Source organism: Nothobranchius furzeri, chromosome 7 (genome assembly GCF_043380555.1).
Source record: "Nothobranchius furzeri strain GRZ-AD chromosome 7, NfurGRZ-RIMD1, whole genome shotgun sequence".
Classification (NCBI taxonomy): domain Eukaryota; kingdom Metazoa; phylum Chordata; class Actinopteri; order Cyprinodontiformes; family Nothobranchiidae; genus Nothobranchius; species Nothobranchius furzeri.
In genome coordinates this window covers 49,780,680-49,803,756 of record NC_091747.1, presented here as the reverse complement: position 1 = coordinate 49,803,756, position 23,077 = coordinate 49,780,680, and the positions used below count along the sequence as shown (strand labels likewise).

At 40.7% G+C, this 23,077-nt stretch overlaps 1 long non-coding RNA gene across 1 annotated transcript in view; it reads right to left on the bottom strand.

Annotated features, from left to right (window-relative positions):
• LOC139070604 (uncharacterized) overlaps nucleotides 1-23,077 on the bottom strand; it is a 34,752-nt gene that overhangs the window by 4,972 nt on the left and 6,703 nt on the right. The gene's annotated exons all lie outside the window — the stretch shown is intronic.

The following is a 23,077-nucleotide window of genomic DNA, read 5'->3' as shown; positions in this document are numbered from 1 at the left end:
TCAAGCCATACAGCCAAACTGATTTTACAACCCAGACATCACAAGATCTCTCAGACACTTAACAAGGTTTTGCTACAAAATCATCGAGCTTACATTCCATCATTTCAATCAGTGTCTGTTCTCCTGTACAACCATCATCTCATTCATACATTGTCCTGTATAATCACTAGTTTAGAAATATAGAATTAAATTCATTTCTATAAACTATATCCTAGACTCTGTCTGAATTAATATGAAGTGTGTGTTCCCTGAATAGTCAAAGGACCTAAAGGTAATGTTAAATCAAACATTCAAAGACCAGTCAGATTGATAATTCATATTTATATGGAATTTCACATCTTATTGATCATTTAACAAATATGTAGTTAATCGTCACCGCTACGTCGGTTTCGTATATCCCACTGCCATGGGGATGGACCTTTAAGTCCTTGGAGGGATTACATTTCTTCCTTGGCCAGGGAACACCTTAGAATTCTCCAGGAGGAAGTGAAGGAGGAATGTTGCTTGGGAGAGGAATGTGGTTTTCCTTCTTTTTGGATAAAAGGGTAAAAATGGGGAATGGACTGTGTTTACATAGCACCTTCTAGGGTTCTTCTGTATGGATGAATGGATGCTCTTTACATTATTGGTAATAAAGAGAACCCTCGTTCTTTTACAGTGCCAGATTTCAATTGGTCAATCCCAGTTTCAGGCACAAGGTGAAGCCCTGACCAGCAGCTGAATCGTTTCTGGTTCTGCTCTCCGTGTCCTTGTGGAACCACTAGAGATCCGTTAAACATGAAGAAGTGCATACCGAAGACATATTAGCAGAAAGATGGAGGGATATTCTGCTCTTTTTGGAGATCAATTCAAGCACTTTCAAAGAGGGATTAAAGTGATTGTGGCGCCGACCAATAAAACAAACAAAAAGATCCCGTAGAACCAGTAAAAATGTGCATTATGCTTCTTTTGGAGAAAACCTTTCAGGCTTGAAGATCAAAAGCAGAATGGTTGCTTCTGCTGTTGCTCAAAAACACCAGCAAATACAAAAGGTGGCAAAGGAGCTGAGAGGAAACACACGGCCAAAATCAGAGTAGCCCCCCATGCAAAACTATGTGTACTGTTAAAACATTCTGCAACAAACACTCCACTTTGAGATTTGCTCTTTGTGCAATTATTTTTGCAGAGCGTGGGTAGGTGCACCCCGCCTTCTGGATTGCTGCTGTCTTTTAAACACATGGACATTAGTTAAGTGTTTTCCAATGAACCTGCATTAAAACCGCCTCACTAAGTGCAGCAAATCGCCGGTCCATTTTAAATCCAATTAGCCATCCATCATCATTTCGGAGGTAATAGAAATTAGCAGGTTTTGCATTAACAAAAGGGTAGTTCTTCTGTTGGCTGTCCATGAACACAAAGAGCTTTCATGCATGTGTCAGAGCAACACCAACCCGCTAAATGAAGACTGTGTTTACCTTATGAGAGGCAAACAGAAGAGCAGGTGGCTTCCTGCCTCCACCTGCAACCTCACTTACTGCGATAAATGAAGATCAGAGCACTCAGGTGACTCAGAGAGAACCAGTCATTATCTGACAGTGAGTCATCAGCATATCCCAAGCTGTCAACACCAACCTCATGACTTGGAGGGAACATGGAGTATTTGCATGCATCTGGATGAGTGTGATTCCGCGTGTGGGTGGCAGGATTTAATGGCAAGTTTCCGCTTTGGTTTTCCAGAGACATCCGACAACGTGACTTAGGTCTCCAAATATGTATTATTTTACCTCTGCCTCCCACAGGGATGTAGCTTTGCAGCAGAAGATGGAGCACTTTATTGGTTTAGATGACAACCATCGCATTTGGAGGTTTATTACACATTAACTGAAAGTTATAGTTCAAATCTTTGTAAGTAGATTTCTGAGGAAGAAACAGTTAACATCTTAATAGCTCTTTAAATAGCCTCAGTTTGGAGAAACAGAAAGGAGTTCCTTTTTACTGGGGGTAGGAGGTGATAAAGAAAAATTAATCTAGTTATTCAGACTTTGTAATTAATTAATCTAGATTAATTGCATTTCAACCATTCATGAAAATTTGCTCCCAAAGCATCTTTTTTAAATAAAAGTAATTTTAGTGAGGCACAGAATCAAACAATAGACATGGACAATATTTTAATATCTGAAAAAAATGCTTTAAAATTGTAATATAATTTATATATCCTCTATTCCCAGAATGCATTGTGAAGAGTAAAACACAATGGCTTCAAAGTGCTGCCCCCTTTCTCATCTCTTTTGTGTTTGCATGATTCAACTTGTTTGAATGGAGCAGCATCCCACTTTGAACTAACTAGCTGTTACTTCATCAATCCTTGCACGCATACGCCGATCAGAAAGAAGAAAAGTTGGCTGCACGTAAAAAAGTATATAATATTAGCATTTCTGTTCATTTTCGTGTATTTTTTATCAGGGCACAAATAAAAAGAGATAATCCGGAAAAATGATCAACAAACATGGCGGTTTATCTCCATTAAACCTCAAACTGCGTGTCCAAACTCTCAAAGAGACATTCAATGAACAAAAATTGAAGCCAAAAAATTGGATTATGAGACTCAGGTGTTTGGTTTTCAACACTGTTCCCGCTTTAATCTCTAAAAATATCCCACTTTGTCTCTTAGAAACAAAGCTTTCCACCTTTATGTTTAACTAATTACTTTAACTTCTGTCTCCTGCAAACCAACACATGTGCTATAATTGATTGCTTTGCCTACATCCCCATGGCAACAACAAATTACAATGTAGGACATGATTACAGGCTTGTGCGCGGTGTCTAAAAATCATGAAATTGAGGTTTGGTCATGTTTTTAAATGTGAACTCTTCACAAAGTTCTGATCGAGTTAGCACAACACTTGTTTAGATTCTGAACTTTGATCTAGTGGAAGATGGTCTTAATGGTGACATTTAATTTTTTTTCTCCACAACACCTTATTTTAGCTCATTCAGTGGGTGGGACTACATCGTTGTGCCCTGAAGTTAGCCAGCTGGCAGATGTTGATTTTTCTCCGGCTGCTCTGATTCCCATCATAAGAAGCATGCTGAGCTGCGATAGATGCAAGCACAAAATATTCCAAGAACATTGCATGATTTTTCAACCTATTGGGAGATAGTTTACCTCCAACTCCGGAACATACTAATTGAGCACATTTACCATCACAGTTTCTGCTAAAATCTGCCCGTTCTAGTCAAAAGCAATCATCCAAACGAAAAATGCTCAGTAGAATCCATCTGCTTTCAAGTAATAGCCTCCGGCAGATCGAAGTGGTCCTTTTTCTGCCTGCCTCTCAGTGGTGAAGCGAGTGAACAAGCATACATTTAAAACAAGCAGCTGGAAGATGACACACTGGGTTTAGCTGCTAAAATGGCACTTTTTGTGTGTTGTATTTGTAGTTTTACATAAAACAGTGTGTGTTTGCTCTAAAACATAACTGAAATGAATAACTCCTTAATGGTAGCCATGTTTCTGCTTTCATGATAAAATCACAAAGTGTCAGGAAACAGAAAGGATTCAGAAAAAAAGCTGATTTTTTTAAAACATTATTTCAAAATAAAAGAGCAACAAAAATGTAAAGAAACACAACTGTGATGAAAAAAAGATGCAATACTAGAGTTTTTCAAACATCCAAACACCCAAATCAGGAAAACCTAAATTGTTTTCTTACACATAACACCCAAATGATGATAGTCTATCCAATCGTCTGGAGGTTACGGTCCATAAAGTAGCTACCTCGCTTTAATTGCTCCCCATTGGATTTGTCTTCTGTGATGATGTTGCTCTCAGGCTGCTGCCAGAGGCTTTTATCGTCATCTGCTGCTTACAGTGAGCGCAGGACCCTTTTATCTTGTCTGTTGATTTAATAAGACAATGGCTGTAATGTCGACAGACCACATGTGCAAACTCGGCCGCTGGGGAAATAGGACTTATGTCTGTGGCAGAGTATGAAACATGGCATCCTTAAAAATAGTCGCAGCAAGCATATGAAGACAGGAACATGTGCAAATTCAGGAGCTTTCTGATTGTTTTGAAACAGCATCCTACAGAGAGAGCTCTGCAGAGGAGTTAAGCTGCTTAGATCCAAGCGTGTGATTCACTACATCAAAGTCAAGCTTAAGTCAGCTGCTTTTCATTTTCCATTTTCACACATTTACTTCTTTTCCAACATAATCTCTCACAGATCAGAGTCGTGGACAACAGGAAATGTACTGAGAGCGAAACAATGACACGTTTCTGTGGTTTTAGGGAACTAGACAACATTACTTTGAGGCTTCACTTTGTTCTCTTAGACTACACTGATTTATTCTTATTTAATAAAAATAAAAATGTATTTATGTAATCATTTTGAACTAAAATGACACCAACAAATAACATTTTTTTCACTCACGCAAAATGCAGAATTGAAAATTAAGAGGAGCTGATTTGAAAGTAATACATTTATTTCTTTTTATTTTAAAAAATATATACTTGATCATGTTACGCTTATAATAATAATAATGTGAACATTGATTTACTTAAGAATTAAAACTAAAAATATGATGTAAATTTATATGTGCAGAACCAAACCTATATATATATATATATATATATATATATATATATATATATATATATATATATATATATATATATATATACATATATATAATTATCAATTTTCTGAAATAAACCTAAATAAATTTTAATATTTGGAGTAAAATCCAACTATATTAAACTAATCAGAATTATTTAGGAATAAAAAATTTATCATAAAATTTAATCTAAATGTAAAAAAAATCATGTAACTATACAAAGTTCAACCAAAATGTTTAGAATCAAATCTAAATGAAAACAATGTATTTGAAAATATAGATTTTAAATTAAGAATCAAATCCAAACATATGACCAAATCTAAAATTTTATAGTAAAATGTCAATTAAAAACACACAGTTGAGCCAAATTGGTGAAATATAAATAAATGTAAAGACACTTTTAACATAATATCTGATTAACACACAGATTCATTTTAATTTTGTACATAGACCTTTGTTTATTTAGCTTTTTTATCTAAACATTTAGGTTGATCTTGATGTATTAGAATTTGTTAAAAACATTTATTTTTTTAACAATATTACTCAATTTTACATCAATAATTAAGCCGTAACATGGTTATTGTTAAAAGTCGCTACCCTGATTTAAACTAAACAAACAGGTATGAGCCTCCTTTCAGCTGCACCAAGTTATTTAACCCCAATTGGTGCAATGAGTCGCTTCTCTTTCTTAAACAACCATGTGGAAAGACACATCTGATGGTTGTGGGAAAGATGTTTGCAGAAACGACTAAAACTGGGTTAAGATGGGCCCTGTTCCAGAGTGATGGGTGCATCAGGGTAAGAAGAGAGGCAGATGAAGTGATGCACCCATCATGCGTAGACTTACTGTACTAACCAGCTCAGTGGCCTAGTGGTAGAGTGTCCGCCCTTGGACTGGGAGATTGGGGTTAAAATCCCAATCAGGTCATACTAAAAAGTTCATAAAAATGGGACCCAATGCCTCTCTGCTTGACACTCAGCTTTAAGTTGCTGTATTTGGGGGTTTAAACCACCAAATAGTTCCCGAGCGTGGCCGTGTCTGCAGCTCATCGCTCCCCACAGGGATGGGTCAAAGGTGGACGACGATTTTCACCACACCAACTATGGGACTTTAACTGACTTTAACTTTACAAGCCTGTGGGGGCAGTGCTATGATCTGGGGTTGCTGCAGTTGGTCAGGTCAAGGTTCAGCAACAAGAATCAGGTCAGCTGACTACCTGAATAGACTGAATGACCAGGTTATTCCATCTTCCCTGATGGCACGGGCATATTCCAAGATGACAATGCCAGGATTCATTGGGTTCAGATGAACGAGTGGTTCAGGGAGCATGAGACATAATTTTCACACATGGCCTGGCCACCTGAGAGTCCAGACCATTGAGAATCTTTGGGATGTGCTGGAGAAGGCTTTGTGCAGAGGTCAGACTACCATCATCAATGCAAGATCTTGGTGAAACATTAATCAGAATCAACTTTACTTTGTTTTGGCCGGGCAGTGTATAAATAAATGTGGTGACTATAAACAATCTGGCTGTATGCATCAGTTCATTATTGTATTATCTCACAAGCAGCATCCAATAATAAATGTCCTGATACGTGTCATTATTTAGTTTTATATTTCATTTAACACGTGTTATGTTGTCATCCATAAATAACAAATATAAGCTTTACTATTAGCTGAGTGCAGGTTTTTATTAGCTCCTGCACTTGTTAAACCCGTCTCCCACTGCCGTCTCGGTGGACATGTTGCCCACAGGAGGGGGTTTATAGAGATCCTTGTCAGAAAACACTTCATAAACCTGCTGGAAAGGTTGACGAGGGCAGCGAGACTGAACCCAAACAGTAAAGCTGCAGGCTGTAAAGCTAAACCCGCTGCGATAAAGATGGAGAAATTGCATCATAAAGCTAAAAAGCAGCCTTTCTTTTCTCTATGGGTTCGTCCGTGAAAGCAATTTGTTTCATTAATGAGAGCTTTCACATTCAATCTTCTTCTCCCTTGGTGACACGTCCTCTGCTTGCCTGCAGCCTCGGGGTCAGTGAATGCAACACATGGGTGCTGCTTACCTGATGACCCGTCTGCATACTTCACAGAGAACATGACTCATGCCTCTTTTCATCCTGACTCTCTCTCTCTCTCTCTCTCTCTCTCTCTCTCTCTCTCTCTCTCTCTCTCTCTCTCTCTCTCTCTCTCTCTCTCTCTCTCTCTCTCTCTCTCTCTCTCTCTCTCTCTCTCTCTCTCTCTCTCTCTCTCTCTCTCTCTCTCTCTCTCTCTCTCTCAAACCACACCTCCTAATCCCCCCATCCTCTCATTGGAAACACTTTAACATAAAAGTGCTGTTTTCTACTGTTTTTTGGGGGAAAAAAGACAAATTATGTTGACAAAAATGTACAAAAATCTACATCAAGATGATGTTTTCAATGAAGCAGCCTGACCTGGTTACTCATTCACTCTGCTGTTTGCTGTGTGGCTTATTCCCTCCTGAGCTTTCATTGTGTATTCTGTGAAGTCCTAGAAATAGCTTTCCACATTTCAAGATGCTCTGCAGTCTGCAGGCTGCTCTGCTGACAGCTGCCCTGTCAAATAATAAAAAAAAAAGGGAGGATCCTCCAGGATAGGCCGGCATGGAGGAAAAACACGAGCGTGGAATCAGGTCGGTGAGGATCTGTCTCAATTTAACGGGTTGTTTAAGAAGAGGTGCAACAGAAATGAGGGCAAACTCGTCTTTGTGTGGTTCGAGATCCAAAAACGAAAAGGAACGTCTCAGCTGGGGAAGAATCCTCCATAATGAGGGTGTTTTGGGATGAAGTGGCAGATAATTCCACAAATGGCAGGTGCTGCTTCACTGAATCCAGCAGACACTTCAGCAGCAGTCTCTCCTGCTCTGTTCATTGTAAAAAATCTATTGATCTCTTCATTCTATCTCAAGTCCCTTTTCAAACAGATGGGACCACAGAACTGTTATTTAATGACTAATTAATCAGGTTATTTTTAGGTGCAGGCATGAAGGAACAAATCTACAAAGTAAAAAAAGCACAGAAGAAGACAATCAGATTCCCAAACTACCTCAACTGACTCCTTTCGATGAGGAGAAGCTGTGGCTTGATACTTCTGATTTCGCAGCTTGTCGCTAAAGCTTGGTTCATACGGCAGGACAATCATGCTGTTTGTGACCAGCTTCAGCCCTTCTGACAGTCTCCGAGGTCAGCTTTACTCAAATTAGCAGCAATTTCTAGGGGAAGTTAACATCTTTTAAGTCACACTCCGGGGAAACAAAGCTCCGGTGCACAAGTTTCAGGAACTAGAAGGGACTCACATTAGAGTTGAGTTGAACATGGCAGGACGCGACTCTACCGCTAACGTTGTTTATTCTTTAACGTTGATGTTTTATCTCCACAAATAACACAAGCCCAAAGGAGTTCTGCTGTGTGGTGGAGTTGCTAATGCTAACAGTTAGCTTCTACTAGCTGAGATATTCTCTGCCATCTCCTGTGCTAAAACAACAACAGCCTTCCCCGTCGTGAGTCAAGATGGGTGAATCCATGAATGTTAGATCTGTTGAGATGTAGATCTGTCAGGTTTTTCCAAATCCAAGAGTTTCACCGTCTATTATCTGTCAGAAGTTAATGCTTAGAGCTAACTCAGGGTGACTGATTACAATCAGAAATAATAATTTTAAAATGTTTTTTCCAGGAGGTTGTGTGCAATTACTGTAAGTGCCCTAAAGATAATCTTTTCAGATAATTCTACCATGTGTGGTGTGTTACGAGCACTCTGGTCTGCTTGGAAAGACGTCCAAGTCATAAATCTGAGCTTTCAGCCATGTTGGATTGTCTCGTTCTGATTTTCTGGGACAAACACACTTGTTTCATGTTGAATGTGACGTGTAGCTAATCAGAAAGCGAGGCGATGGAAGCATGCGGCCCTCTCCTCCACCATGTTTGTTAACTTCAAAGTCATAAAAGCGGTTTCTTTGTAGTATTTGTCAAGTTGCTGCAAGCCAAACACCGTATGACCAAAGCTGGCTTATCTGTGATATTTTATCACCACACGTGTGGTCTCTCATGCTTTGAAAATCGGCCAACATGTCAAAATCCTGCCGTGTGACCTGGACTTAGCTTTTTTTGGACAAGACCCAAGATCTAAATGGTCAACAAACATCACCATCTGAGTTAGAGGTGCAAAATGTAAGAATTACATCCTGTGGTCAAATTTTGTATCTGCAGTCTTAGAAAAATATTTCTCCTTTAAGAGCTAATTCTTCTTGGGTTTTGACTCAGAATACTTGTATGAAAATAAAGAATAACCACTAGACAGAGTACAGCACATGCTTGTGGTGATTCAGTATCTTCTTACTCTGTTGTTTGCTCGGCAGCACCTTTCATTATTGCACTTTCCGCATAGTCCCAAAATCCTTCTAGACTGCATGTGGTTTGGCCATGGACGTAGTTTTGACTTTAGAAGGGGGGACTCAAGCGGCATGAGGATTGGGGAAGGGTGGGGGGGTGGGGGGTCTTTACAGAAAGTTCTAATGGTAAACAGGCTTCAACACAAGCAGTTGTCTTCTGCTTGGTCCTAGTGCTCAATCAGTGTCTATCCAATATAGCGCAATATTGTTTTTGGGACAAAAATTGATTTTGGAAAAAGTGTGTGTGGGGGGGACATGTCCCCCCCAAAACTACGTCCATGAGCCTTGCTGACCATTGTGGGCTTACCAGATGGCCGACTGAATGATTGGACCACGGATTGGTCCTCAGGAGATGGACCCCACTGAGATCAGGGCGAAATGAAGACATATTTGGTTAGGTTGTTCTTCACCAGAACCCAAGATTTTCTAGTACATTGAAGATGTGATCAGTCTATAAAACAACATACCTTTACTGTGCCTTTTGGTATGTTTGTCAGATCAACACATTGTATTATTTTCATTGCAGCGCAGTCCAGCCTGTCCTTTTTTTTGTCACTTTCATTCAGTCAGTAAGCCTCAGCTGTCCTTTCTGCATCCTTGCACCATGTGATATCGTCCAACTCCTCCTGGTCCATCTGTTCCCGCAGGGAGAGCGTACGGGGTGTTTTTGTGTGCCACTGTTGACCGCCTCCATCTGGTACCAAGGCAGTAAAGAAAAGGGTCCTCTGAGAGGGGTAGCAAGTCAATAGGAGCTTGTTGGACAGGTCGATGAGGAATTTTGTCTGACTCTGCTGCAGAGGCGTAGGAGCAGTGTTAAACACAGTGTGCTGTCATAAATGGTGGAAGGACAGCAGCGGGGAATGCATGACTCCAATATCTTTAAAACTCAACCTTCACAATTATTTCCAAGATTATTTCCACTGTTGAGACACCTTTATTTTTAGGATAATTAAAATGCCCTGGCAGAAATCCCTGAGAACACGATGTGGAAAGTTTCTTGCTGCAAAATTGGAAGTGCAGCATTTTTTAAAGCTTTGAATTTACTGAGTATTCACATTTAATCGAACATTTCCACTGTTTCAGTTATGCCCTCGCTTCAGTACTCACTGATCAAGATGCTCGGCTGCACACAGCTACTGCTGCAGTTTAACAGCAATAAAATCTGTTATAATAAAGCACCGCAGCTTCTTTAACAGGTGAAACCCTTCCTGATTGCCTTTCGATGTTAACGCTGGCTATAACATCTCATTTTCTCTGCTTCCTTACTCTTATTCTCTAATTTTGTTCACCTCTTGAGCACTTAGAGCAAATGAGCTCAGCTGTGACTTTTATGTGAAGGCAACTGTGTTTACGGAGATAAATGTTTGAGGTTGACCTGAGCATTAAGCAGGACTTGAAAGAAAGCAGTGCTTTCAACTGAAATCTGAAGAAACCGGCCCCAGACTGAAAGACGGAGAGAACATCTGGTGAAGGTGCAATCGGAGAGGCTGAACTGGAAATGTGTGAAGTGAGGGGTGATGGACTGTTGCAGCTGGGTCTATTTTGTTCACAGTGAAAGATAAACAGTCTGTGAAATCACTAGTGCAGAGGTTAGTTGGGTTTTAGGTCGCTGCACATTTTCTTTTTAACATTCAATTAACCTTGTGAGAAAGTTAATCAGTCAAGGCTTTGCATGATATGAGTTACTCTTGAAAAATTCCAGTATGAAAAGGTTCGGCTTCACAATGGAAATTAAAATGTTAGCATGAGGTGAATTCTTCATCTGGTTGCAAAACTCTATGTGTAATGGTGTTTTTCCTCTAGAACCTGAAAGTGAAGAATTTGTGCAGCATTGGGGTGTTTGATTCTGTGTGTGCTGCTTATAGACAGCCTATCAAGGTATAGTCATGGAAAGGATGGTTTCTTGGTGGAGGGACCACTGTGTCTCTATGCAGAGGTTGCTCAGGGAGGCTCAGCTTAGCCTGGCCAGCCTGGGAACTCCATCCGTCCATTATCTGAACCCGCTTATCAACGCAGGGTTGCCTGCAGGGTGCCTATCTCCAGCAGTCAATGGGTAGCCAGGCGGGGTACACCCTGGACAGATTGCCAGTCCATCGCAGGGCAACAGAGACACAAAAGACTAACAACCATGCACACACACACACACACACACACACATTCACACCGAGGATAACGCAGACAGACCAATTAATCTGACAGTCATGTTTTTGGACTGCGGGAGGAAGCCGGGGTACCTGGGGAAACCCCACGCATGAAGAGGGAGAACATGCAAACTCCATGCAGAAAGACCCTCTTGCTGCAAGGCAGCAGTGCTAACCACTGCTCCTCTGTGCAGCCCAGGTCTGGGAACTCTTCCATTCAAATAAGCCCACCCCTTGAGAGCTCTAGCTGAGCCAATCAGTGCTGAGCAGCGTACGTCACAAACCACAACGCTGAGTTTCACATAAACAACGAAGGCGGCGTCTGAAGAGGAGTTCGCCGAGGCTCTTTCCTCTGTTCTAAATGACTTGGACATGCCTTTAAAACCACAGCAAGAAGAAGCTGTAAAGACCTTCCTTCTAAAGAAAGATGTTTGCACCGTCGCCAGACGCCATTTTTGACTACAGCTAAAAAAAAAAAAAAACTGCAGCACTATAGTCTGCATTTCCACCTTTTTTCTGATTGGTTATTTGTGAGCTGGCTAGTCCCGCCCCTCATGTGCCTCTCTGCCTGTGTAACCAGAATAACTCTCTGCATGGTGGCGCAGTTGTTAGCACTGTTGCCTCGCAGCAAGAAGGTTGCAGGTTTGAAACTTGGCTGCGGCCTTTCTGCGTGGAGTTGCGTGTTCTCCCCATTTATGTGTGGGTTTCCTCCGGGTACTCGGGTTCCCCCACAGATCACAACATGCCCCACAAGTTAAATAAATTGTACGTCGCTTTGGATAAAAGCGTCTGCCAAATAAATAAACATAAACATAATTAAACAGAGGACGAGTCTGGCAGGCCAGGTTCAGCTCCTCAAGGGCTGAACGCTTCTTTCCAAGTCTTTGCCTCAATTGGAGAAATCATTGAATCTCCTCCAGAGAATAAAACCATCTAACACAGGCATTAGAGGCAGAAACACTGTTTTAGTTTTACATAAAAGGCCAAATGTTGACAGTTTTATTCCCTTTAGAATCAATGTGGCCCTCTTCCTTTTAATCTATCCATCTCAGCACACCTTTCAATGTGGGGATGTAATCCAATAGTAGCTACTACAAGAGCCAATGACTTGTTACATAATTCACGTATGAGAAGTTTGACTTTCAGAACCGGCATGATAAACCACTCCTTGACACGAAGCCTCATATGTCTCTCCTCCTTATGCAGGCATCAGTACCATGTTTTCTCCTTCCACGCAGAAACAGCACAGAGAATGATAAATGGGAGGATTTATAAGAAGACCATTTCAAATATAGTTTTCAGTCAATCAACGAGCCACCATAATAAATCACTCTGATCTGGCCTTCTTCACTCCCTCTGCTCTGTCTCCTGACAACCCTGCTCTGCTGCATATAGTGATTAGTTCCCTATCGAACAATACGCCCTGCTGAGGTTACAATCCGGCTCCAGCTGATGCTGTAATTACTGTGGCGTGTCACATCGCTGATGCTAGAATGAGGATGGAGTCATCACAAGTCATAACACAAGGAGTCCATTCTGCCCTCGTTCTTACAGGTGCTGAACATGATGGAGGCCGGCTGGGCATCTTTTTGTGAACACACCATCAACTCTGTTGATTTTCTAGAGTCAATCTGATTTCCATGTGAGATCGAGTTCATTCGAGGTTTTATTTTGCGCTGTGCGTCAGAGTGGGTTTTCCATTGATACAGCTGATGTGTAAAAGAAACATTTCTATTGACTCATTTCCCTTCGTGGACCATGGCAGTGTTGCTTCATTGTCAGTATCAAGCCAAGCTCTTATTGCTTGGGCTCCAGTTGCATCTCAGTCGCAAAAACAAAGACGGTTGATTTGATGAGGACTCTACTTCTAAAGACTTGAAGTGTCCTCATGAAACTCGTGTTTTAAATAAACAACTGTAGACACTCAAGACTCGACTTGACCATAAAAGATTGTAGACTTGATATGGTCTTCCACCTCAGAGACTTGAGTCTTGATTTAGACTTTCATTTAAACTATTTGAGACATGACATAAACTTGGCCCCTAAAGACTAAAGACTTGATTTGAACTTGGTCCTCAGAGACTTGAGACCTGAATAAGACTCACAACTCAGACTTGTTTTGGATTTGCAACTTGAAGACCTGTGCTTTGACTTGGATTTTCCTTTCAAAGACTTGAAACTTCACTTGGACTTGCAATTCAAAGACTTGACACTTGACTTGAACTTATCCTTCAAAGACTTGAGACTTGACTTGGACATGTCCCTTAAAAAGCTGATACTTGACTTGAACACACATAGCACCTCAAAGACGTGTGACCTGAATTTAACTTGTCTTGTATAGATTTGAAACCTGTCTAGGACTCACACCTCTGACTTGTTTTGAATTTTCAACTCAAAGAATAACAAAAAATTGGACTTGAGACTTGAATTGGATTTGTCCCTCAAAAAATTGAGGCCTGACTTGGATTTGTGCTGGTGAAGGTTCTCAGTCATCCAGGTCGTGGTAATGCAAATGGTTCAAATGAAGGCAACTGGAATTCTTTGGCTTCTTGAAGACGTTTCTCTTCTCGTCGCTGGGGAGCTTCGTCACTTCTGACTGGAAAAAGGGAGAGTCGAGCTTATGAAGTGTCTGTTGTTGCTCAACAAGCTAAAACTACCTATGAATACCCCTCCTCCATACCCCCAGACGACTCATTGATGTTGTTAGGTCCTATTGTGTTAGAATGGTGGCTTTGATTAGATACAGGTGGGTGTGACCGAGCTGCATCGTAGGTGCTAAAAGGTGAAACATCGGTAGTTTCAGCATCGTTAAGCAACAACATTCAAACCCTTTGGACTGACCTGGACTTGCATCTTTCAAACATGAGACTTGATTTGGACTTGGCCCTCAAAGATTTGAGAGAGTGTTAAGAGAACAGTACAGACTGGTGTGTGAAGTGTTCTTGTTAAATGTTTTTGCATATTATTCACATTTTAATTTTACAAGAACAAAAGCCGAATCAGTTGCAAAGTGAGCAACACTGACTACGTTTTTATCCGGTTCAGAGAGCTAACATGCATTTGCAAGTCAGGCTGAAATGATGGATTAATTATCTAGTCTATAAAAAGCCTGATTACATGTTCTTGGCATCAGATTTATTTTATGGATGGGTAAACATCTCTGATCCAGCTGCTGAGTCATCTATCCAGTCTCACTACTAAAGTAGACACATCTTTTCACTGCAGAACCTGCAGCCTCTGCCACTACTCCAGGTGATCGGTGTTGTTGTTTGGTGCTTCTCCATCAGCTACAGTCCGAGCCTGTGGTACTTTTTTCATGCTCAAGGTGATTTATGCTCTCGAAAAATGGTCCGTTTTGCACCAACTAATTGTCCCGAAGCATTGTTTGTGTAGCGGTGGACTCATTTCTTGTAGATTTCAAAAGCTGCTGCATGCAGAGCGATGGCAGCTACACAACACAAGACAGCCCCTTCCTGTGCTGATCTGCTCTGTGTAGCTCGGTTTAACTAAGGCAAAGGCTTTCACAAGCAGCATGTGGGGTGGGATAAACCGATAAAAACAAGCAAGAAAACTGAAGAAGCTTTCTTGCCAGACTCAGTGAAGTGAGGGTGACCTCCAGGAACAACAACCAATGCTTCAATACTTAAGATTTCTTCACTTTAAAATTAGTTTTATCCACAGGTTGTGTGAGGCTCTCCCTTAAAGATAGGTGAGAAGCTCGGTCATGAGGGAGGGGCTCGGAGTAGACCCGCTGCTCCTCCACTTCAAGAGGAGCCAGTTGAGGTGGCTCGGGCATCTTGTCAGGATACCTCCTGGTGAGGTTTTCTGGGCACGTCCAACTGTGAGGAGACCTAAAGGAAGACCCAGGACATGCTGGAGGGAGTATGTCTCTAATCTGGCCAGGGAATGCCTTGGGATTCCCCCGGAGAAGCTGGCCCAAGTGGCTGGGGAGAGGGAAGTCTCTCAGCTTAGGCTGCTGCCCCCACGATCCCGACCCCGGATAAGTGGATGAAAATGGATGGATGGATGGATGGATGGATGGAGAAAAAAGTATAAAAATAATATTTTTGATTTTTTTAAGGTGTGGAACACTGAAAAAACTTTTTTTTATTCTTTCTGATTATAATCACTCTGAGATTTTCATGCAGGCTGAACATGAAAATAGTCTCCTACACCTATCTCCCGCATTAGCTTCTGATAGAAAATAGACGGTGAAACTCTGGGATTAGAAAATCCCGACAGATTAAAGTCAAAATGTCACAATATAATTTCCAGAACGACAGCATAGATCGCACGTTGCCTGCAAGGAAACCTTTTTAGAAATGGCCACAGTTGAAAAACTTAATTAAAATGTGAATTAAATTTGATGAAAAGAGGTTTTAAATAGTTGAACTGAATTTGAATAAAACTGATTTATTTCTTTTTTACAGCTCCTCAAACTAGCTGCAATTTCCTGTAAATAAACTGAATCATCCATTAAAACTCATTCTTTCATTAAGTGCAGCTCCATCTTAATTCTAAATGTCATCTATTTATGAAACCACTTTTTCCATACAACCAGAAACGACTGCCTCAATGGAACGAAGCAAACGCTCATTCTACCGAGCACTAAGGCTAAACGCCCACGGCCACTCACTCGTCTGCTCGGCTGGACATTACTCCGTCCATCCACGATGCAAAATTGAAAATGTCTCATCCACTTGGATGTTTTTAGGGCAGCAGAATTAGATTTGTGGAGCCCACGCAGAACATCAGCTGTCGTTTAACGTGGAGCAGCATTACAGACAGCGAGCTGAAATGTCAGCAGCTGATGGAAAAAAGATACACACGCCTTCTTACAGAACACTGTTTTATACTTTAAACAGAACGTTAACTCAGAACTCAAATCTACAATGAGTCAAATTTTGTGTTATTGGATTTTAAATAGTTCTCCCAGGCAAATGAAGTCTCGGCGAAAAGCGGCATGAATAAAATTAGCAGCTGCTGGAGCTCCTGAATCCAATTATTCCTGGCCTCAGTGGCTCTGATGAGCTGATAATTGCACTGAGTGAGAAACACCATGTCAGTGAGAGGAGTAGGTGGGAGAAGTCTGTCTGAATTGTAAAAGTACACCATCATGTGATTTTTAACAGATGAAATAAATGAAAAATCCTCCGACGCTCACAGACCAAACTGAATCACATCAGAGATGGGTCTGCAAGCCATCCTTCATCTTTAGACTATGTTAAAAAATGTTTAGTTTCTTTGAGGCTGGCTTTAACCCTTAAAAATGCTCATGAAATACGCATGTGGAGAAACCAGGTAGGTAAGTTTTAACGTTGCAAATCTGCAACGCCTGCCTGCAGAGTGTTAAGCCCCAACAGAAAAGTACAGTTTTAATTACAAACTTGTTAAAGTTTTGCAACAATTTACTGCAAATATTGCAGGATTAATCTAAAGAAGAGGAGATCGAACAACAACAAAACTTCTTCTTCTTACTTCCTTTTTTGTTGCTTGTGTGTTATTTAGTTTTTCTTACAGCACTAAGCAGAGGACACTTCAACATAATTGGGCTACAAGTACAACAACGATAATTGATTGAATAATGTTCTGTTCAAGTGATTGTTTCCACACAAAGCCACAAACTGTTCAACCATCCAGTCTGTGGACCACCACAGACACACACCTCTACTTTAGACAGGACTCAAAGCTGTACTGAATAAATGTGATGGGTAAAAAAGAAACAGTGCAAGTACAGTTCCCTGTGGTACTCCATTCATGCTCCTTTATAAGCAATAAATAATATTTCATTCCCACAAGTTCTTCTGTTATTTTAAAAATTGTTCTTTAGTCCATTAACGTTCCAAGACCTCACCTCTGCATAGGTTTTAATAAAAACAAAAACTGGTGAATTAGTGGAATGTGGCCTTTCAGGGATAGGTTCAGCAGATCTCTCTGCCAATCATCACAGAAAATACTAACAATAAAATAATCATTTGAAAAGTTATTCTGTGTCTTGTATCAATTTGAGGATACAATGAGTCAACTTGCAGCAAGTCAAATATTTTATTCTTAGCACTAATAAACATTGACTGTTAAAAGTTTTTAAAGACCAAGTTCATTGTTTTTGTTTCAATATATTTGCAGTGGTCCCTAGTATAAATTAATGTTTTTAAAGTAGCAAAAAAGCTCCAGTACTCCTTTTTAAGAAGTAGAAGTTAGCCAGAGGAGAGGGGAGTAGAAGATGGCAGGATTTGAAGTCTTTGTTCCTGATATTCAGACACCTTGCATCGGATTGGCTAACAGCAACTTGGCTCTGCCACTGACTCGCTTTGCTCCGCAACTTTGATGATTTATCTCCACAACTAACACAAGCCTGGGGGAGTTCTGCTGTGTTGTGGAGTTGCTAATGCAAACAGTTAGCTTCTACTAGCTGAGACGTGCAATGCTGTCTCCTGGACACTAAATCAGCAGTTCAGTTTTTTCTATGGGCAGCTAATGAAGGAAATAGGGGTAGACTATTTTTACGTTTAGCCTGCATGTGAAACTCAGAGTGACCAATTATATTTAAAAATAACAAGCTCTCAGTGAACTTGGTCTTTAATCAAGCTGGAATACAGTACAACAATCAAAACATTTTATTATTCAAGATAAATTAAAAAAAAAATTAAAATCTAAATTTTTAGGAGAAAAATAGAATCCAAAAGAGTGAAACTAGTGGATTAACGCTGGTTTCATCCTCACAAAACCAATATTCAGTGCCATTTTTATTTGGAGTAAAACCCAAAACAATTTTTATTTAATGTTAGAACAAAAACCAACATTATGTTTGAGAGTGTCATTGGAACCTCAATTGAATCCTCGAAGTATTTTCATCATAGCTAACAAATAACATCCGAGACTGATTCTAACATTGCTATTGAAGCTAAAGCACAACAAACTCCTACAGGCACCAATAGCATCACTCACTTTTAGCCCTGGTCTAGTGTCATTTTTCGGTCAGCCACAGAGGAAACCTCTTTCACTCATTCATAATGTACAACAGCTGCATTTAGAGCAACGCGTTGCTATGGCCTATTTAGGATCTGTGGAAGCCTGACCGAGGCCCTGTTGGATTCTGGCTTCAGTAAAAACACGGAAAACTCAAGAATGCTATAAAAGGTCAACGTGAGGGATGTGCCAGCAGATAAACCAGCTGAAGCTCAGCTAAGCTCATGTCAGTGCGTTGGGAAAAGGTTTTCTGTCCTCTGCTATGAAACAGAAATAGTGTCTAATTAATGGCAGATGGCAGAAGCAGATTGGTGATAAATGAGCACCATTTCTGTCGTTTCTAAGAGGAAACGTTCAAGCGAGGAAAAAGAGACCTGCATGGGATCGATACAAAATGAACCTATTGTTGTCCACCAGCCTGCAGAGGGAAAAACACAAATCCTTTTCAGGTGGAAAATATCACATTTAGGGATAATTTGGCTGTGGCGGCAGGCAGGGTGTTACAGCCATATCAGCAAGCAATTTAGTCCTCACTGAAAGATTTGAAAGCAAGAAAATAGCTTTGGGAAACATGTGCTGGTGGATGTTAAATGCCAGCCTAGAACAGGTTCACAATAGTGGTTTAATGCAAAGTATCTGAGTTCATATTTTATGAGTCATATCTGCAAAAAATGGGAGGTTTTATCATGAAGAAGCACAAGATTTTGTCCATCCAGCAGTCTAAAATCAGGATGTGGATGGAACAGATCCAAGCGAGAAGCCCAGACTTTCTTCATCCCAAGGCATTCCCACGTCAGAGAGGATATGTGATCCCTCCAGAACATCCGTGGTGTGTGCTTGGAGAACTCGATGAAAGGGTGACCAGTAGATATCTTATAGCAGAGGAAGGACGAGGACAGGGACAAAACGATTCTCTGTTGTCTTCATACAAAATTGGTGCTTTCAGGACTTTATTGAGACATCGGCATAACGCAGCTGTTATGGCCGTGAGCGACATCTCAGATCAGTGCCAAAAGGCATCCAAGAACATTAAAAGAGCTTCATCTTATGTCGTAAATGACTTCCGTAATTTATTCTAATCAGCTGACGTGGAGAGCAGCTGTGTGACATACAGAGCATTTTCACTCGGCATCTCCTGGCCTGGTTTGGTCATGTGAACTGCAGATCTAAGGCCAAACTTTTATGAATTTTCTCATGGGAAGACAAAATACTTGGCAGACCACATAAAGCTTTCTCCTTATGAACTGCTGAAAGGACGAGGGACACAAAGGAACTGAGAGAAGTCATCCACTCTCCTGTCAGTTTGAACCCTTGAGCTCTGGGAGGAGTTACAGGGTGCCCTATGAGAAGTCTTTTGTTGCTGCAATGATCCTTAACCAATGTAAACAACAAGATCCAACCATTGTACATAGTGTCACATGAGTGTATGTAATAAAGCTCTATTCTATTCTATTGTATTCTATTCTATTCTAAAATGTTGCATTCAATGACCAGAAAAAGCCTTGTTGTTTTTTTTTTTTTTTTTTGGTGCTCTGTAGGAGATCCACCTGTCCAGTTTTACAAAAGCTTGTTCTTTTGTAACATCTGCTGGATTTCCTACCAGTCAGCACAGGTTAACCACAAGCCCTGCCCAGCGACTCTACGGGGCCCTTCTGAGTACCAACCTAGTTCAGGTACTCGGTCGGTCCCTCAAATGAACCAGAAGGTGATCCTTTCGGACCGCCTGCTGAAATAGAGACCTGCACACGCCGTGATGTTCAATAAAATGACCTGGACGATTCAGTGATGACAAGTCTAATCGCCATGAACCACTTCACCCTTCTGATGAAGAGGAGCAGTGACTCTGTGGATGGCAAATCTGCTCAAAGCCTGAGCTCAGCCATTTCATACGAGCCTAGAAATCTAGACAGAAAAAGGCAAAATAGTTTTGCTTCTGCTACGGTCTGTCTAGCCACGCTCCATCAGAGCATCAGCAGGGCTGATCGGTCTTGTGTCTCGCCAATCACAGCGCTCTATTGGTTTGGTGGGTGGAGGTTACTGCGACTGAGCAGAAAAGCAAAGATGGAGACGACTTGTTTTAAACAACTTTGGCGTCAACTTTGGAATGTTTAGATTTGAAACCAGACTAGAGTGATGCTCTCATTATTACAGACATAATGTATTACAGTAATCCAATTTAAAAGGTCAAACTAATCCATGAGATTATGGTTTATAGATTATGAAAACCCCAAAATCAAAATTAGACAATTAGAATATTGAGAAAAGGTTCATTATTCCAGGCTTGATGTGTCGCATTCTAATCAGCTAATGAATCCAAAATACCTGCAAAGGGTTCTCGAGCCTTTAGATGGTCTCTCAGTCTAAGCTGAATTACTGAAATAAATGGACTTTTGCACCTTATTCTAATTTTTTTTAAGTTTCAGCCGTACTTTGGCTCATCTATGTAAGATACATTTTCAAGAAGAATTCCAGGACCCCAGAAAATGGAGAATGAGGAGTGTTTTATGCAGCTTTTAAATAGATTTTCCTGTTTATTATACCTAAAGAATTGGGATTACTGTTGCAAAGAAGACTGCTGATGTTTATTAGATCAGAATGATTCTTCTAACACCTCCGCAGTCAGAATCATCAAAGCTCACTTCAAACCGTGGATGGTGAAATGAGAAGACGTGGCTCCTTTGCCTCCCTGCTTTCTTTGGAGTTCAATGAGCTGTGAAGCAACACAGCAACTGTGATTTTTATCCTGCCTTAATGTATTATACTGGCACAATCCCTGGATACCAAAACTGCCACGGTCGCTGGGATAGCATCAAAATCCAGATGGATGACCGATATTCAAGAAAATCGTGCATCTTTCAGAGAGCAGGAAAATGCAGCTCGTTCCAGATTGCATAGATGTCATTTAATAATATTAAAAACTCAGGTAATATATCTAAATCTAATTTGGTTTTTCCTTCATATTTTTTCCTCATTGCTCATGAGAGCCGTTATTGTCGGGGCGCAAGGGGTCACTGCATGATGAAAGTCAATGCTTTGACCTTGATACCCACGTTTAGAACCAATTTACCACAAATGGAAGAATTTGGACCCACGGCATCACCCTTCGGCACGTTAATCAAAACCTTAAATGAGGGAATATCTCTTCATGTAACGGTGTTCATCTATCGGAGTTCTTTCATCTTCTCTTTCCCCAGTAGTTCATTTTGATTCAACTTGAGACGAGTATGACTTTGGTACTTACTTTCCATTTGACTCCTGTAGATAAAATGTATTCTGTTGCATTGATAAACAAAAATCTCCTTCGAAAAGTTTCATGTAGGTTGTTTTATTAAAGGTCTGGTTCACAGAATATTGCAGATTAAAATCTGTGATCTACACCTATCTGCTGCATTAGCGTCTAATAGAAAATAGATGATGAAACTCTAGGATTTAAAAAGTCTGAGGATCATTTTAGCACATAGTGGCTCAAGAAAGGATTTAAAAATATGAACAAGTTGCGAAGTATGGCTTTAAAAAGCAGATTTACCATGAATGATCAGTCACCCTAAGTTTACCATGAAAATGGTTTTCTACCCCTATTTCCTGCATTAGCTTTTGATGGAAAATTAACAAAAAAATGCCTGGTTCAGAAAAGCCTGACAGATCTACATCACACTGTCACCTAGCAATTATGGACTCACCCATCTTGACTGGCGACGGGGAAGGCTATTGTTGGTTTAGCATCCAGGAATCAGCAAAGAACGTCTCGGCTAGTAGAAGCTAATTGTTAGCATTAGCAACTCCACCACACTGCAGAAGCTCCTCCAGGCTTGAGTCATTTGTGGAGATAAAACATCCACGTTGCAAGTCAGTGATAGTCGCGTTGCTGTTATCCAGTCCAGACCCCAAAACCTGTCGTCTGAAGCTCAGCTATGATGTGGCTCACGTCTAGTTCCTGGAAATGATGCAGCTGTGTTTTCTTCCCCAGAGTATGTTCTTGCTAGAGACTCCTGCAAATGTACTGATTAAACAAAAGTTCCACAAAAAAATAAAATTCTGATCCGAGTCATTTTGGTCCTTTTAGCTTAAGAAATTCTATATAAAACAAAATTAAATTTCAACCCAAATTTTACTTTCCCATAGCTAATTACGTTTACCAACCCTAAAACAGCAATTGCTGTTGGGTTTATTGCAACTGGAAGCAGCTCCGTGCAAATATTGGAGTATAAGAGTTAATCGCCACGGCGTTCCAGTTCACCTTCTGTGTTGCTCCGTGTTAATTAAAGTCACAGTCCCACTGCAGATGCTGTGGCAGTTTCACCCCCCATTACCAGCTCGGCTTTGTGTTGCATCGCCTGGGGGCTAAACTCCAAAACCTCATTTGAGTCCTCAACGTTCTCCAAAAGAGAATGTGAATTACTTTCTAGGTTTCGTCACAAACGAGTTAACTTCATCGCCTTCTGCAAAAAGGTGGGTGGGAATGTTTTTGCCTGGATCTGCGTTTGGTTCACATGAACCACTGTGATGTATTTTAAAGACATTATTTGTTTGATCTAATTTTAAGAGTCCTGTAAAGCAGCAGGATTACAGCATGGGTGTGCAACCCTGTCCTGCACCTTTTAGTTGTTTCCCTGCTCCAACACATCACATTCAATGGTTGAATTACTTGTTATGCAGGTCATCAATCTTTGCAGAAACGTTTCGATCACCCGTTGATTAAAATCTGGTGTGTTGAGGCAGTGAAACACCTAAAACATCTTTGAGGCTCACGACAACCATGGTTAAGAACCCTGATTGACAGTCTTCAGTTTACCTCACATGCAGGTTTTTGGTTATTGGGAGGAGAATGCAGCCGGGACTTGAACCTGCAACCTGCAAGGCAACAGTGCTACCAGCTCTGTCACCATGCAGGTCAATTAGCCATAGGTTAACCTAACCCTAAACCTGTTAGAGCGTTCCAGCTGCAGACAGAGCCCAATGTTACAC